This window comes from Sebastes fasciatus, chromosome 23 (genome assembly GCF_043250625.1).
Source record: "Sebastes fasciatus isolate fSebFas1 chromosome 23, fSebFas1.pri, whole genome shotgun sequence".
Taxonomy (NCBI): domain Eukaryota; kingdom Metazoa; phylum Chordata; class Actinopteri; order Perciformes; family Sebastidae; genus Sebastes; species Sebastes fasciatus.
The window spans coordinates 8,850,374-8,866,897 of record NC_133817.1 but is presented as its reverse complement, the minus strand read 5'-3'; positions in this window follow the sequence as shown (position 1 = coordinate 8,866,897).

The following is a 16,524-nucleotide window of genomic DNA, read 5'->3' as shown; positions in this document are numbered from 1 at the left end:
CTTCTCCCTTATCTTCTTCCTTTTCTCTCATCTCAACTCCTTGTTCTGTTCTTCTCCTCACCTCCTTCCCATCCCTCCCCCTCCTCTTTATCCTTTTCTCTCATCTCCTACTTTTCCTCATCATTCTTTCTCTGTTTCTCCCTCATCTCTTCTTCTCCTCTCCTCCTCATATCACCTTATCTCAACTCTTTTTTTTCTCTCCTTCTCCTCTGCTACTTTCATTTCCTTTTCACTTGTCTTTTTCCTTTTCTTGTTCATCTCCCTTTCTTTTCCTTTCTCCTTTTCCTTCCCTTTCTCCTCTCTCCTTCTCTTCTCCTGATCTCCCCAATCTCCCTGTCTTCTTCTCCTCCACCTTCTCTCCTCCACTTATTTTACCTTTTTCACCTGCTAGTTTTTCATCCTCTCCTCTCCTCTCCTCCTCTCCTCTCCTCTCCTCTCCTCTCCTCTCCCCTCCTCTCCTCTCCTCTCCTCTCCTCTCCTCTCCTCTCCTCTCCTCTCCTCTCCTCTCCTCTCCTCTCCTCTCCTCTCCTCTCCTCTCCTCTCGTCTCCTCTCCATTGAAGTAATCGTCACTGAGAGCGATGTTGATGTTGAGGCTTATATAAAACTCCTCTGCGAGTGGATGAGATCAGAGCAGCCAGGCGGTGAGAACAGACTATCCGACACATTGCGCTTAACATGCACCAAATGAAATAAACAGCGTCTACCCTTCTGCCGCCGCCGCAGCCAATCGGCTCGTGCCAGAAAAATCCCCCCCTCAAGACATCGCCGCTCTCCATCAAGTTTGCCTCCGTGACTCCTCACACTCCAGCATCTCCCTTGTACAAACATCATTTATGTGGTATACAACCGTGCCGAGGTCAAAATCCAATACTGACCCTTTACCTCATTAAAAAAAAAAGAAAGAAAGTCACAAGAGAGAAGTGACAGAAAAGTCGCGGCTGTTCTCGGCGAGCTTGTTATGTCTAAGTGCAACACGGCTGATTGGTGTTTAGGGCTGAGGAGGCGGCAAAAGGGCAACAACAACCTCCAGCATCCACCAACATAATTGCCATCAAAAATGTGCGGCGCACCTGAAGTTTCCGTCCTCGGCCGGAATTAACTCAATTAGGTTTAATTCCGAAAATGACACCAGCGAGAGACTTTTCTTTCCACATGTCACGGACAATTTTTTGGAGTAATGGCGAAGAAGAACGGTTTGTCTCATTTGAAAGTGTGGTAGCAGCGTGTGTTGAGACTAATTGCCAGCTCATGGCAGCTCTCCACTTGATTCAGCTCTGTATGTCTGGTAATTTCAGCTCGTCATCACTATTCAGGTAGCGGCGGTCCTCTGCATCCCTCTTCTCAAGGCCTCTCTCTTTCCTCTTATTTATTTCTTTATTTTTTTTCAAAGTCTCCGCTACCTCAGGAAGTGTAATTACGGTTCCGTTGCATTCACTTTCTATTTGTCAAACAAACCATAGAGAATAGCTGCCTAACACACATACACTCAGTCAAGCAAAATGCATAGCCACACACACTGCATGCTGAGACTTGGATAGACTAATCATGGCTCACTCGCTGCAGCTTGATGAGGTGTGCGTTACATGCGTGGGTGGCTGTATGTTCTCTTTCAACTATGTAGTTAAAGTGTGTGTGTTGTTTTTCTTTTTTTTCTCCCCGCTTGGACAAATGTGCGCGCAATTTCCTGGCACCTAATTGACAGGAAGCGGAACAGTCGTTGGAGTAGAGACATTTTTTTGATGCGGATGTCTAACGGTACATTAGACACTCCTGCCTATTCAGCATGGAGCTGTCATTCCTTCATTGTCAGCAGCCACTGCGTCTTTCTTCCTACTTTCCACTGCTCTTCTACCTTTTACCACTCGCTTCATTCGCCGCCATACCTGTTCCTGCTAATGAGCGGTGTTTAGACGAAGGGAGAACTTTTTTCTCATCCCATTCTTTGCCTCCCTCTTTCTTCTTCTCCGACTCTGTTTTGGGAGTGATCCAACAAGCTCTTGCGCCTTTGGTTCATCTGCCACCGGTATTCTCCAGTTTAATGATCCACTCTGGGACCGAGGCTTCTAAAAAACATTAGCGAAGCTGCGGGGCTTCCTGGGCCTGTCGCCGTCTGATTGTACCTGAGCTCCAGTGTGTCATCTGAGACTTACTGGTATCAGGTGAGCAGCATCAACTCCTGTACTGGTGGCATTAGATTAACAATCGCTTAGGGACCGTAGCTGACTGAGGAGGGAGATGGAGAGAAGGAAAATAAACCAGTTGGTGGAAGAAGCAGAGAGAGTTGTCGGAAATCTTGTTGTGAAATATATATCCGAAGCAATTCAAATCTGCCAACTCATCGTAGTAGCAGTTGGGCTAATATCTAAGTTTACTCTCAGTATTCATAAGTACACTTACCTAAGACCTCTTCAGGCCCAGATTCATCAAGGTATTGGGAGCTTTCTTCAGGGATCTTGGTCCATTCTGACCAATGTCTTTTATGGAGATCTTTTTGGGAGCACATTCATGCTTCAAACATCTAGCGCCACCTCCCCCAAGAGGTCTAAGATCTAGACTTTAGTGAAGACCCTGTCATGTGCCCAGGACAGTTTTTCTCTGTGGGAAGTTTACATTTGACAAGAAAGTAGAGTGTGGAAACTGAAAATGGAGGGAATCACTTGGTCAGACACAATATTTAGGTACACTGTGGAAGTCGAATGATGCGTTTGATGAGTAATAGCTGTAATGTGGCAAAAAAAAGGATCTGATTAACTATTAAAAACACCAGAAAACCACATGAATCGCAAGAACAAGATCAAGATCAAGATCAAGAACATGCTATTGAGATAGAAGTTCAGTATGATGATGGCGACGATGATATTACTTTATTGTCAGATGAAGTCTGATATTTTTCTTGCATTTCCATTTACAACATCAACATAGACAAAAAATTGAAGACAGCAAAACAAGGATACATACAATTAACATACCATCACAATCACTGATGTGCCCGTCTTCGTCTTCGGACAGCATGAAACATGACCAATACTAGCTGACATGAAAGAACTATTTAAACCTGTCCAATTGAAATAAATTCCTGAAGACCTCTCTCCATTTTTCTCTTGTACATAGTTAGATGGCCAACGGATTCACCACCTCTACTTCCTCTACTTGGATTACAGCCATGCGTAGCCTATAGCGCCAACTTCTGACCAAACTACGTTGTAGCCGACGACCCAAGTTTGATGGAAACGCGCCTAATTCACATTTATTATTTTGCGACATTTCAAAAGTTTGCTTAAAATTTGCTCGATGGAAACACAGCTATTGTATGAGAAAAGCCAATGTCTTATCTAAACACAGAGGCAATCTAAAGTGGACAGTGTTTATGTAGCATGGTATCCTATTAAAATAAGTTTGTACACTTCAAACGTCAATGAAAGCTGTCTATAAGCTGTATTAATTGGCCGTAAACTGTAGATATTGGGGTGTTGTGATATCAGACATGTAGCTTGTTACTGTGCAACACGGCAGACAGCAGTACTTTACAATGAGTGGTAATGTGTGAAAGAACAGACTGTTTTGCCCCTGAGGACTATTTTCAATGGATTTGCTGAGTTCCTGAGAGGACTGTCACATGTGTGTGTGTGTGGTTGTGTGTGTGTGTGTGTGTGTGCGCCCACAGACGGGGTCTAGTAGATGTGTGAGGCAGTGTGTGTTGTGTAGGTGGAACCTTCTGGAGTGTTGGAGGAAAACCCATAGGAGGCGATGATACGACTGGGCTGTAGCAACAGGCGACTGAGCCTCCCTGGGCTTCTTCATCCTCACCAATGATTTCAGTTCTTCTTCTTTTCCGTCTTTTTAGTTACTTCCTTTCTACTTTCTGTTGTCTCTCGTTTGCCGTCCCTCCGGCCTCACCTCACAATACCTACTTCATTTCCTCGTCTTCCCATCAGTTCACTTCTTCCATTCTCACTTTGTTTCCTGTAATTATCTCTCCTTTAATCTTTCTGTCCCTCCTGTCTGTCTTTGTCTATTTGTTGTCCACTCCTCCTGTTGTCTTTCATCTCCTACCTTTTTGTTATTTCTTACCCTTGTTTGTTTCAATCCTCCTGTGTGTAATGCTTCTGTAATGCTTATTAATCTACAGGAAACAAAATAGTTTGTCAGTTGAAACAAAGCAAACTTTAAAACTCTTGAATACTTACAAGTAATGAGGCCAAAAATGGAAAATTTGGCCTCATGGTGGAGCCAGATGAAAGGTAATTGTCGTCTAAATTAAAAGTTTATTCTCTTACAGACACCTTAGACCCAGCTTAAAGGGGCTAAATTCAAAATTGAACGCATATAATATAGCAGGAAGCAACTATTTGCTGTAAAGTTATAGAGGAGTAATGTCTACTTGAGCAGAGAATGAAGTCACACCTCTTTTCTGTGCTTTGTTAACGTAGCCATTCCTGCTGTGTGTGCATGCTAGCTAATCGCCGCTGCTCTGCAATATGCTCATACGTCGATAACCGCTGATAACGATGACCCACGGCATCGTCACGGAAGCATAGCACCCACCCTCTGGTTCCCCCAGCAGTAAACACACACGTGGCCATGTTGAGAGCCGCATGGAGGCAATCCCTCAATCATAGATATGCTCTGAAGTTTGAATGTAGCACCTTTAACTCAACTTTCATCAGTACTGTACTGTACTGTATATTTAATACCACAAGACAACTTTACCGCTAATTTCTTCTCTGCTCTGTTGATCACCAAAACAACTGATCTGCTCGTAGCGCATCTCTCTCTCTGTCACTCGTCCACTCACTCGCTATGCTCACATTACATTATGCTACTCTTATAACCAACGTGATATGTAAACATGCCTGACGGTACCGTAGGTAGACTGTTTGGGATGCAGTGAACTCACCATGCTCACTCATTGTGATGCGTTCATGCTCTATTCAGTAAAAATAAGCGACTTATTGGCGAAGGCAAATTCTAACGTTGTCATGATGTGTTCAAATGTAATCTCGTAAAAATGGCGTTTTTGGTGAGAAACTTGAATAAATCCAGTTGTTTGAAGGAGATGTTTTCACAGCAAATAGATAAAATAGATAAGTAGATAGTGCAAAATATGGTATCGAAATGGTATTGAGAATCGAGGAATTAAACTGGTATTGGTATCGACTACTAAATTTTCTGACATTGTTTGAATTAGCCTAAAACAACTAATCAGTGAGCACGACTGCTATATGGCAGTATTGGATTTACAGGATTTGTAGCATCAATGAGATGAAGCACCTTCAGGTGTCAGGTATTTCATTCATTGGAGTATTCAATTGTATAAACATCATTTTAGTTGACCTGCACATTAAATAGCAATATTGTGACATAAAATGCATATATGCAATGGCAGGTTTTATACCTCTCACTCCTATTCCTTCTGTATTGGAACTTCTATGGGAATAGTGTGGACATAAAATGTGTGAGACGGTGTCCACGTTGTCTTGTACTGTACAGATACAAGGTCACATCCTCTACTAGCTTGTGTCTACACAGCAGAATGTCCATGCGTTGGTTCCTAAACATTCCTCGAATTCTTTTGCCTTCTTCCTCCCCTGCTGTCATATTGTCTATGTATGTATGTGTGTGTGTGTGTTTTGCAGTGGCAGGCAGGCAGATGTCTGACAATATTCTGACGTTCAGTCCTGCTGTCTGCCTATGACTCAAGGATAGTCCACAAACACTCACACACACACACACACACACACACACACACACACACACACACACACACACACACACACACACACACACACACACACTGGTGCTTGTTCCCAGTCCCACCGGGCCTAATTGGCCCAGCCTGCTTAGTACAGCACTATTATTCAGCACTTCTGACAAAAAAAATATTCTGTATGTGTGTGTGTGTGTGTATGTGTATGTGTGTGTGTGTGTGGAGTAAAGCTTCCCAGTGACACTTAAAGAAGTCCCTCGAGAGCTTCATGTCGTCTCATGCTCTGACACATCTGTCGCTAGCTGAGGAAAGGAACACCTTTCTAGGTTTCACACAAGTCCAGAAAATTTCACTCACACGCCGTACTATAAGAGAGAAAAAAAAAGGGAAAGATATGGAGAGGAAAAAAAAAAAGTTTTTTTTTTAACGCCCATCACAAGCTCACACCGCACAGCCGTGATTATGTTTCCCTCAGACGACTTACCAAAAATAATTCTTCACTCTCCTTTCCTTCCAGCCTCCAGATTGATTGCTTTGCCTTCCCTCAATAACAAACTAAACCCAGTGTGTTTGGCTCGGTGCCAGGCTACTGGAGCCGCGGCCCCCTGCTAGAAAGAAATCAGGACCGTGGCGTTCTCCCACCCTCCCCTCCAAAACCCCTCCAACGCCGGCTCCCTTCCACTCCCTTCTGTCTCTCCACCCCAATCATTACTCCAATCAGCCGCCCAGCACTGGAGGATGATAATTCCCGTTCCTGTGGCGATTCATTGCATAAGTCATCAGGCAGTTTATTTAGAATAACGGTCTCACCTGGCGTCGGTTTTGTGTTGGCATTTGCTCGGACGCCCGCGCACCATCCAGGGGGGCGTGATCCATCAACTATATGCTGTAGAGGAGTATAAAATACCATATTAAGAGTGTGTTTTCTCGTCATCTGTGTGGTCAGCAGGCAAAAATATATATAAAGTTCTGCCCTTAAAGTTGTTTTAATCCGTTTTTGGCCACTAGGGGGCAGAATAATTTATTATTTATTCTCTATAATTTCATTTAAACCTGTTAATTTTGCACTTGATTTCTTCAAATGAGAAATTATTTATTACTTTTCATTTGTCAAGTATTTATATGGTTATTTCATATAGACTATTTATTTATTGATTTACCAGAAAACATGCTTTATCGTGATATATATCGTTATCAAGATATGAAATGATCTACAGTATATCGTGATAGAAGATTTTGGCCAGCCCTAGTAGATACATACCACTATGTACAACCCATAAAGTATGAAAACAAGATTTCCCACAGCATATTATATTAGGGATGTCCTTTCTTTCCGGCGGGGCGGAGCAGCTCCATTATAATTCGCTGCGGGAAACTAACAGAAGAAGAAGAAGAAATGATAAATAAATAATGTCATTAAGCTTCACGGAACGTGAGCAGAGGCGCTACATAAGATAAGATAAGATAAGATATATACTTTTAATGTCCCCGTAGGGAAATTTGTTCTGGACTCCGTCCTGCCGTTCCGCAGAAGATAAAAATCATACAACAACAACAACAAACAGCAAATGCCACATATTTGATGAGTGAGCCATCTATTTAGACTTTCATCTAGTAACTGAATTGATCACAAGACGAGATGGCCCAGTCTTATTCAGCTGAGCAAGTGATTCATTGTTTGATCACATTGCATGTTCACTTTGTAGTAAATATGTGGAGTAGCAAGTCGAATTGTCAGAGAAAAAGGAAATATGCGTGTTTTCTTTTTACAAGTGGGAGTAGTAGGGGCAAGCGGCTCGTCCCGTAACTTTCTGCTTATTCCATATTCCAGAAGTTGTTTTAGTGATGTTGATATGGAGTAGAAAAGTAACCAGGAACATAAATGCAAGGTTGGTGGTGAAGTTAGACAGTATGAGCATAACTGGGTAGTTTTGACACAACAAAGTTGATCAGCATTTCTCAGTAGTAGAGTACAGAAAGCATCTGTATATTTATAATATTTGCCTACTTCATACAAATGGAAATAGTAACAAAATATTAATTAAAAAACGTTTTAATATTTAATAGAGTGCTACAAGAATGAGTTTTAGACTCGGAAATGAGTTAAAATTTGGACACTTCCGGTTCCCTCATCTGGAAGTCAATGGATTTTTGAATGGGTTTTTGGTTAGATGCCTACAGTAAGGTCTGTGGTTAACTCAAGCTGAAGAGATTTTAACGTTTAGTTCAACGATATAAATATGTCAATAAATACCCCACTCATGAATTTTGAAGTTTTTACAGGTCTTAAAAAAACGGCGATTGCTAACAAGTGGCTAAATGAGACTACTAAACGTCATCACGCCGACTCGTCCGCCTTCACAGCCTCGTTGTGTATACTCGCGCTCATGTGGCGGTGGTGTAGTTTGTTTATAGCCTAACGTTAGCCTTTTACTTCTGGCGATTGTATTCAAACTTTAGAAATCCTGAAAGGGGTGTTCATTTCTGAAGATTATCTTGCTGAACAAAACGTGTATAAGTATCATAAATGTTTGTTTGCCACAGAGCTTATTTTCTGCAACAATCCAAAACCCAATGGAAAAACCCCACTGGCTTTTTCAACTTCCTGGTTGGCCCACGTAAATACGTCATCCCTGGAGCACTCTATAGCACTGGTGCGCTGGCCGTTCAGAGCGGGACGATTGCTTGGTTTGGAGGTGTCTGAGACCTATAATAACTAGTTTAAATGGAGTATAATATGTGACCTTTAAAACCACTCATGGCTTGTTGACACCGGCAAAGTGAAGAAGTGTTCGGTTGTAACATTAGTATATTCATCATCCAGTCTGCAGTCACTGAACCGCGGCCTGAATTCAAGAGTTTCAGAGTTTATTATTATCGAACGTTACTAAATTAGACACTGCACATCCTTGGGTCCCCATCAATACACCCGCCAAGTGTGAAGTAGATCGGATGAGCTGTTCTCAGGATAAGTGAAGGACACACAGACAGAGATTCCTCGCTTTATTGATAGACGGCTATTCAGACTACATCCCTGGCTGGCTGCCGAATTGTGCTGAATTTCCTGTAACACATGAAGGCGGCGTACTACTCCGGTGTACGCTTCTGTACGTGCGTCTCAGAAGGACAAATGTGCATATGCTTGCTATTATAGAAAAAGCAGCAGCAAAAGTTCAGTCAACATGCACAGCAGCAGTTGGTGTGGAAATCAAATCTCAAAGTGCTGTCACAAGCGCTAAATGGCTGCTCTGTGCCGTTGACGAGCACTTTAAAACTTTGATGAAGTTTTTTCCTCTTGTTTGGTTCTCCATCTGCTTGGCTTGAACAACTGCTTTGAGATCTTCTCCTCTATTTCCCCCAGATTTATTTTTTCTTTTTTTTTCCTCTTCTTGTCGTTGTGTTTTCTGTCTTAAAGCCGGCGCACCAAGGCAAGCAATACACCATGTTTGAATGTGTTCTGACACCCCGTCTTCACAAGGCCTGATTTCCCAGGGGAAAATGGGCGTTTGGCATGTTTACATTTTGTTCCCATTTCTGTGTGTCGCATCAAAAAAACCTCCCCTCTCTTTTCTCTTTTCCCACCGCGCTGCAAACTAGACGTTCGCTGAGGGAAAACAGATGCTGACCCGTCTCTTACACCTAAAGAGGAAGGAAAAGACTTGAGAGCAGACAAACAAGAGTTGCCTTGGGAGACAACAGAAACCCCAATCCGCCCACTGGAGTGTGCAGGGCGCGACATGTGTGTTTAGCAAGTGTGTGTGTGTTTTACTTGAGTGATTTCTATTCATAGGACCTCACGTAATAATACAAGCATGTTCTTAACCTGAAGATGGATGCTTCTGGTGTTTAAACATGTCACCCGAGGTTACGAGAAGCGAAAGCTTAAAAAACTTTGAAAAGTTCATCTCCGGGGCCCATTACAGCTTTTCCTCAGAGATAGCTTTCGGAGGTAATGGCCTCCGCGGCTTTACCATCCATCTGACAAGTAAAACGGTTGAGAAAGTAAAAACGTGGTACATCCGACTCGAACATCAATTGCGGGCTTGTCTTGGGTTGTGATGTTAATCGGGGAGGTGAGATGGAAGGTGAAGAGCTGACAAGAAAGACTCTTTGGACGGAAGCGTGTTCGTCGGCTCTTGACTCACTTCTCTTCGCCTCACTCGAGGTGTCGTTTTTGACAGGTTGCCTGTTACGGCGTGGCTGTGATTTGATGTGAGCATCACGCCACTGCGCCTCCAGATCTGTCTATATTCTGTTGTGTTTAACTACTGTATACATTAGACTTTGATTTTAATGTGAAACTGAGGCACTCTCTTAAATACCTGGGGACACGTACAGATGCTCAGATATCCTAGAGACAGTAGGAGCAGGTGAGAGTAGGCAGGTCAGATGGTGGAGGTTTGATTTCGTCGGGTTTAAAACTCTGAGTTAGGACTTCTCTTTTTATTGTGTTTATTTGATTTAAACAGAACCTTTGTAGTTCACCTACTTTTGTTATTTGTAAATCTAAGTGACCTACGACTGATCCATGCAATAAATAACTTTATTTTACCAAATCCATCAACACATTCTCAGTCCCAACCCGTCAAATACAACCGCTTGGTCGGTGGCCTTACGCTTCAAACTATGACGCTCTAGGTTCCCCTCTAGTGTCAGTTTTGGACAAGTCGAGAACGGCGTGTCAGTTTACGCTCGTTACATGCATAGTGTCTTTTCAAAATAGACGTTCAACGTAGGTTTACTTCGTTTTTAGGTTTACTTACACAACAAAACTGCTCGGGTAGGCTTAGCAAAAGATTGGGGTTTGGGTTAAAATAAGTGTTTGTTACCTTAAATAACTATATGTGTTAAGTAACTGGCATTAGTAAAGTACAGAAGTTAAGTAACGTAACAAAACTATGGTAAAATAACCCAACATTGTTTCCTACGGGACATGAACAGTGGTTTCCCAGGTAGGGGTGTAAGAAAATATTGGAAATATCGAGTATCGCGATGTTATGTTTTGTTATACTTTATCAATTTTTAATTAATTGTTTAAATACTAAGAGTCGGTTTTCCTAAAATTTGTTTTAAAATATCACAATACATCGCAATATATTGAATTGTAACCCCTGTATCGTGATACGTATCATATCGCCAGATTCTTGCCAATACATAGCCCTACTGCTGAGTTAAAGTCTGTTTTTGTTTGACACATCCATCCACCCTGATCTCCTCCATAAGCCGACTTCCTCGCTCTTTATATTACACCAGCTGCTTTGACCATCTAATAATCAAGAGGATGGGTTTACATTGGAGTTAGTTGAAAGCCTGGTGTGCGTCTCATACAGACAGTAAGGGGTGCCTCAGTACATCGGTATCAGATGCCGAGGGACACTGACCAAACGGCGGTACTTGACAAGTTGGGAGTAAGAACGGGTTGAATTCATCTGGTCTTTTGTTGCTTCCTTTCCCAAAGAGAGCATGGTCATAACGGTGCCACATTTTAACAAGCTAACTGAATCTTTCCTCATCCAATTGTCCAAATCAGATCCATTTCTTACTTTAGTTTTTTATTTGAATGACCAGATACTTCAACCTAAAGTTAAGCTCTTGCCGTCAGATTCACTTCACTTTGCTCTGATGTGTCCTCTCCCTGTCTTACCTATCAAAAGATATTTCGATATTTCACCCTCACCCCCCCCGACTCCTCCATCAGTGGTCCTCTCCTTCAATCTGACAGGTACGAGTGTGTGAAAGGTATGGCTGGAATTAGCCTGTATCATTTTGTATTGGTCTGAAGGTGAAAGGGGGGCAAGTCTAACTCCCCGTCTCCTCCATAGCATATATGAGTATGTATGTGAGCGCGATGGAGCCAGTGAAGTGAAGCGGAGGGAGAGATGGGCTGCTTGCTGTCAGTGTGATCGGAGCTCCGGATTGGCTGATCAGTGGTCCAGAAGCATGGATATTACACAGCACAGCTCGTCTCGAGGAGGACTTTAACCTCGGCACGGAGACCTCTCTGTGTGTGTGTTTATGACGGTCTATTCCTTTTCCATAAGACCTGGCTGATATAAGGCCAACATCTTTATTTTTTAAGCCGCCAATCACGGACCTATACCACTTGTAAATAGCTTTGAGCATTTCGTAGGGTTTCTCTCAGATATTTACTCTTTAAAAGCAGCAGAAGATGCACTAAATGGACAGTTAACATCCAACAACAGGACTGATGCTGATACTAATGCTCCCAGCTCATGTCCACACTAGTGTTGTCAAAAATATGGATGTTTCGATGCATATCGATTTTGAATATTTGAAGCAGTTTCAATACTCATTTTCCGCACTATCGACACATCGGTTCCAGCTGTGCTTTCTCGCTCTCTCTTCTCTCCAACAGCGACAGAATATAATCATTTGCTTGACGTCTTTGTCGTGTTATAGCCTTCTGTCAGCGGGTCAGGGACGGCCACTCGGTGTGCGAGGATCCCCTTTGTGTGACTTCACATTTCCTGATGTGTGACTCTCTACTCCTTTTCAAGGTATTATATCGAAGCTATAAACACCAGTATCGTAACAACACTAGTCCACACTAAGGCCATAACTTGTGGTAGTGGTAGTAAAGTACTCAAATCCACACAATCTTTATATTAAGCCATAAAATATATTATGTATTCAAAATATGACTTTTGATAGTGAGAGTAGCTTTGTCAATGTTGGGTGAAAACAGTGTGCCTCTATTTTTCGGTATTTTTTCAGATTAGGTAAAACCAGGAACGAACAAAAGAAGGAAGGAAAATAATTATGAAATCAAGAAAGATTGAACGATAGATTAAAAAAAGGAAAAAAGGGAGAAAAGGAAGCAAAGACAGAAAGAAAGGAAAGTAAGAAACAGTAGAAATGATTGAGTATTTTCTTTCGAAGGACGTGAAACGACCTCTTGTGGTTGTGAGAATTATGACGTAGAATAACGTTGCTATAGAGCCACAAAACCTCTTTTGGTCGAGGTGAAACAGTCGGGCATACAAACTGTCTTTAACACTGGAGACAGCAGTTTGTGTCCATTTGGTTTCTTTTCCTAACTTCAACCGAGTACGTCTAGTAGCCTTAACGCACCCAAATACGTAACGCATCAGAAAAATACAATGAATAATTTTTGTAACAGCGGTTTGTAACAGTCGTTTGTTGCTGTCGCCACATCAGGAAACATTTATAAGAGTCGTTTTTGAAGCCAATGACAAATTACTTATTTTGTTGTTGACTGAAAAGGACTCACATTAGTATTTAAGTACAGTACTTGTCTAAATACACTTTTTTCTCACCACCAAGCAGACAACCAGTGTAGTATCGATCAGTGTCATAACTCTGCGATCAATCAAACTACCTCTCGTCTGTCATTTCAGAGGTGGACAATACTGACAGCTTGTCTGAGTTTTCAATAAAAGGCCAATATCAGACTGATAAATTGACAAACTGAATATTACCCTCCTTCCCCCGGTCCCCTTTTCCTTTCTCCCACCAGCGGTAAAATGCTCTCCCCCTCTCATTAGCCCTTTATTCCTGTGGATTTATTTCATTCCTCCTCTGCCTCCTTCCCTCTCTCTGTCACCCCCTCTAATTTGAAGTGCAATAGTTTCCCTCTGGCATGAAAATATTGCGTCATTCATCATGTCTCTCTAATTCGTCTTAGATATCCTCCACCTCCAACCTCCCCCCACCACCTCCTCCTCCGATCACCCACCACCCCGCTGCACCACTTAGCTGTGATATTGCCCAGAGTCAACGAATACAAGGCGAGTCATATCCATCCGTGCAGTGACTTCTGATACATTTGAACAGACATACAGTTCAGGAAAATGTGCTATCACTCTCACACTCACACCGGCTGTATGCTGTGGTCGGCGTCTGGCCCGTCTCATTGCGAGGCGATGGGTGTGGGCCATTTTTGCGGCTCAATGCTCAGTGCTAAGCTGTTTGCCGCGGTGACTGGCCAGAGGTGTATTGGGCTAAATTGAACCGGCTGCTGATTAGATGGCTACCTATCGATAAGGCCGGAGTGGAATTTCAGCCTCGGCTTGTGTGTCCGGGAGAGTTGAAATGTAGCTGCGGGCTCGCCGCCGACTCAGCTTGCCGAGAAAATATTGTAGATGATTGTAGAGACGGAGCCTCGGCATTGCTTCACAAAGTTTCACGAGCTCTCCTCACCATTTTCTCTCCATCCACGTCTTCTTCACTGTCGTCTTAATGAAAAGCCATAGCTCATAATTCCTTCACTAAATCTCTTCACAGGGGTCAATCCCATCACCAATCTGCATAATTCATGTTCCGTCTCTTGACTTTATACTTTTACTTTACCTTCTTCCATGAAACACATAATCCTCTAGTTTTATATAGTGGCCTGTTAGCAAAATGCTGGACTATTTTTGAATGTCTCACATCATATTTTATGACATCATCACCCTAAAAAATTAAAAAAAAAATTATGTGGTTAATGTAATTTATAGTGGAAATCTTGAAAGGCTAAACTCCAATGATTATGGATTGAAGCAGAAAATTCCATTAGATAAAAACATTTTTAATTGCGTGTTAGCAAATGCTGGACTATTTATTTATGGCTGCAACTAATGGATATTTTCATTTTGGGTAATCTATCTATTGGAGCTGTTTGTTTGACATTCAAAACTTCTGTTGAGGTTTTCGAATGAGGCTGTCTGTCATCATATTTTATTGCGTCATTGCCCTTTTTGTTATTAAATTAAATTTGGTTATATAAATGTAATTTATGGTGCTGTTAGAATGCTGCTAGATGGCTTACATTAATACAGGTGCATGCCCACAGTGAAAATGTGTTTTTTTGAAAGGCTAAACGGCAACAAATATGTATTGAAGCAGAATATTTGGTTGGATAAAAACATGTTGTGAATGTTTACATCTATCTTTTTTTTCAATAAATGTTTTCAATAATAGATCAATAAAACTTTTATTCTTGGAAATCACACAACTATTCGGTAGAGCCCAAATATCTATTACAATTTGATCATTTGATAAATTTAAATGAAAATTGCCCACGCAATTTCCAAGAGAAATCTTTAAATTGCTTGTTTTGTTCAACCAAAAGTCCAAAATCCAAATATAATGAATTTAGAATGAAATAAAATAGAGAAAAGCTCCACATTTTCAGATTTAAGAGACTGGAACCAGAAAATCTGTTTTACAGAACAGACAGTGGTTTATTTCTGTTTCATAATGACACATTTCCTTGTGTCCTCAATTTTTAAGTACCTCTATTTACCCCAACTGAAGATAGTCCCAGGCCTTTATTTTTCTCACAAAATAATATAATCTCAGATGTCCAATTAACAGCTTATCCGAGCCTTTCAACTGCTTTTCATAGTCTTCATCAGTGACGTGTGATGTCAGATGCAGTTGAAAGCTCTGAAAAACCTCATAAGTGGACCTTTGAGATGAGATTGTTTTTTCACACAAACTGTTGCCAGGGTTGAAAAGCTTCCAGCTGTTCAGGTGTGATTCTCTCTTTTTTTCTGAAGGGCTTTTATTGTGAAACATCTTCAGGAAGTTCAAAGAAAAAAACAATTACATCATGATTCTGTGGAAATGTACATTTTGCTTTATTTCTGAGCCAAATACCAGCTTTTGTTTGAGACTTTTTAATAGGAAGACATTATTAACAGCCTCTTTGTTTAATACACAGACACATACAGCATGTCAAATTGAATAGACTCTCATTCAAAGAGCAGAATAAAGATATGACAAACAAAAGTCAAAGTGTTTGAATGCTGGGAAAGCGGCAGCGAAATAAAGAGCAAAGCAGTGTGAGCAATTTGATATTTTTTGAAGACTGCGTTTGGAGTACTTTTCATTCTGTGTGTTGCCTGTGTGAATGAAATCAGGCCATCCAGTGGTGTCTATATTGATGTGTGAAGTTTATATATCTACAATTCATCTGTCTGAGACGACACAGTGGCTCCGTGTTGTTCACATTCACAGCTCTCGCTATCATTAGCCATGACAGAATAAAGCTGTATTGAGCGGCGGCGGCGGCGGCCTGTACCTCGCTCTTATTAAATAGTGTGTGTGTGTGTGTGTGTGTGTGTGTGTTACGTGGTGTTACGGCAGGCTGTCTGGTTCTGGTACTGCTGACAGCAGCAGTTTGGGAGGCTGGACTGGTCCTTCGCTTATTATTGGGATCACTATTAAAATCCATTCAGGTACAATGTGATGCGAATGTATTTGACTGCCGAAGTGTGTTTTTTGCCTTTTGAGTCCCTCGGCTGACAGAACGGACATTAACTTGCAATAACATGCACCGGCATACACCGACACACTCCGTGTAGTGTTTCAGTGTAGAGATGACAACCCAGGCAGACTGGGAGCAGACTTTAAGATTACTGAAACCTAAAGAAGACGAGACACCCCACACATAGCGACTAACAGAAACAGATTTTTGAGTCTTGGCCGTCAGAAAAGAGTATTAGAAGACTGAGTAAAAAGACTAGAGATGCACCGGTTGACTGATTCCGATTTTCTTTCTTTCTATTAACTATAATTGACAGCATACACACTTTTCTTTCATGTGTATGACTTGCCCCAAACTGCATGTGATTATCATAAAGTGGGCATGTCTGTAAAGAGGAGACTCGTGGGTACCCATAGAACCCATTTTCATTCACATATCTTGAGGTTAGAGGTCAAGGGACCCCTATGAAAAAGGCCATGACAGTTTTGCCTCGCCAAAATGAAGCGTGAGTTTGGAGCGTTATTTAACCTCCTTCACGACAAGCTAGTATGATACTAGTACCAATGGATTCCTTAGGTTTTA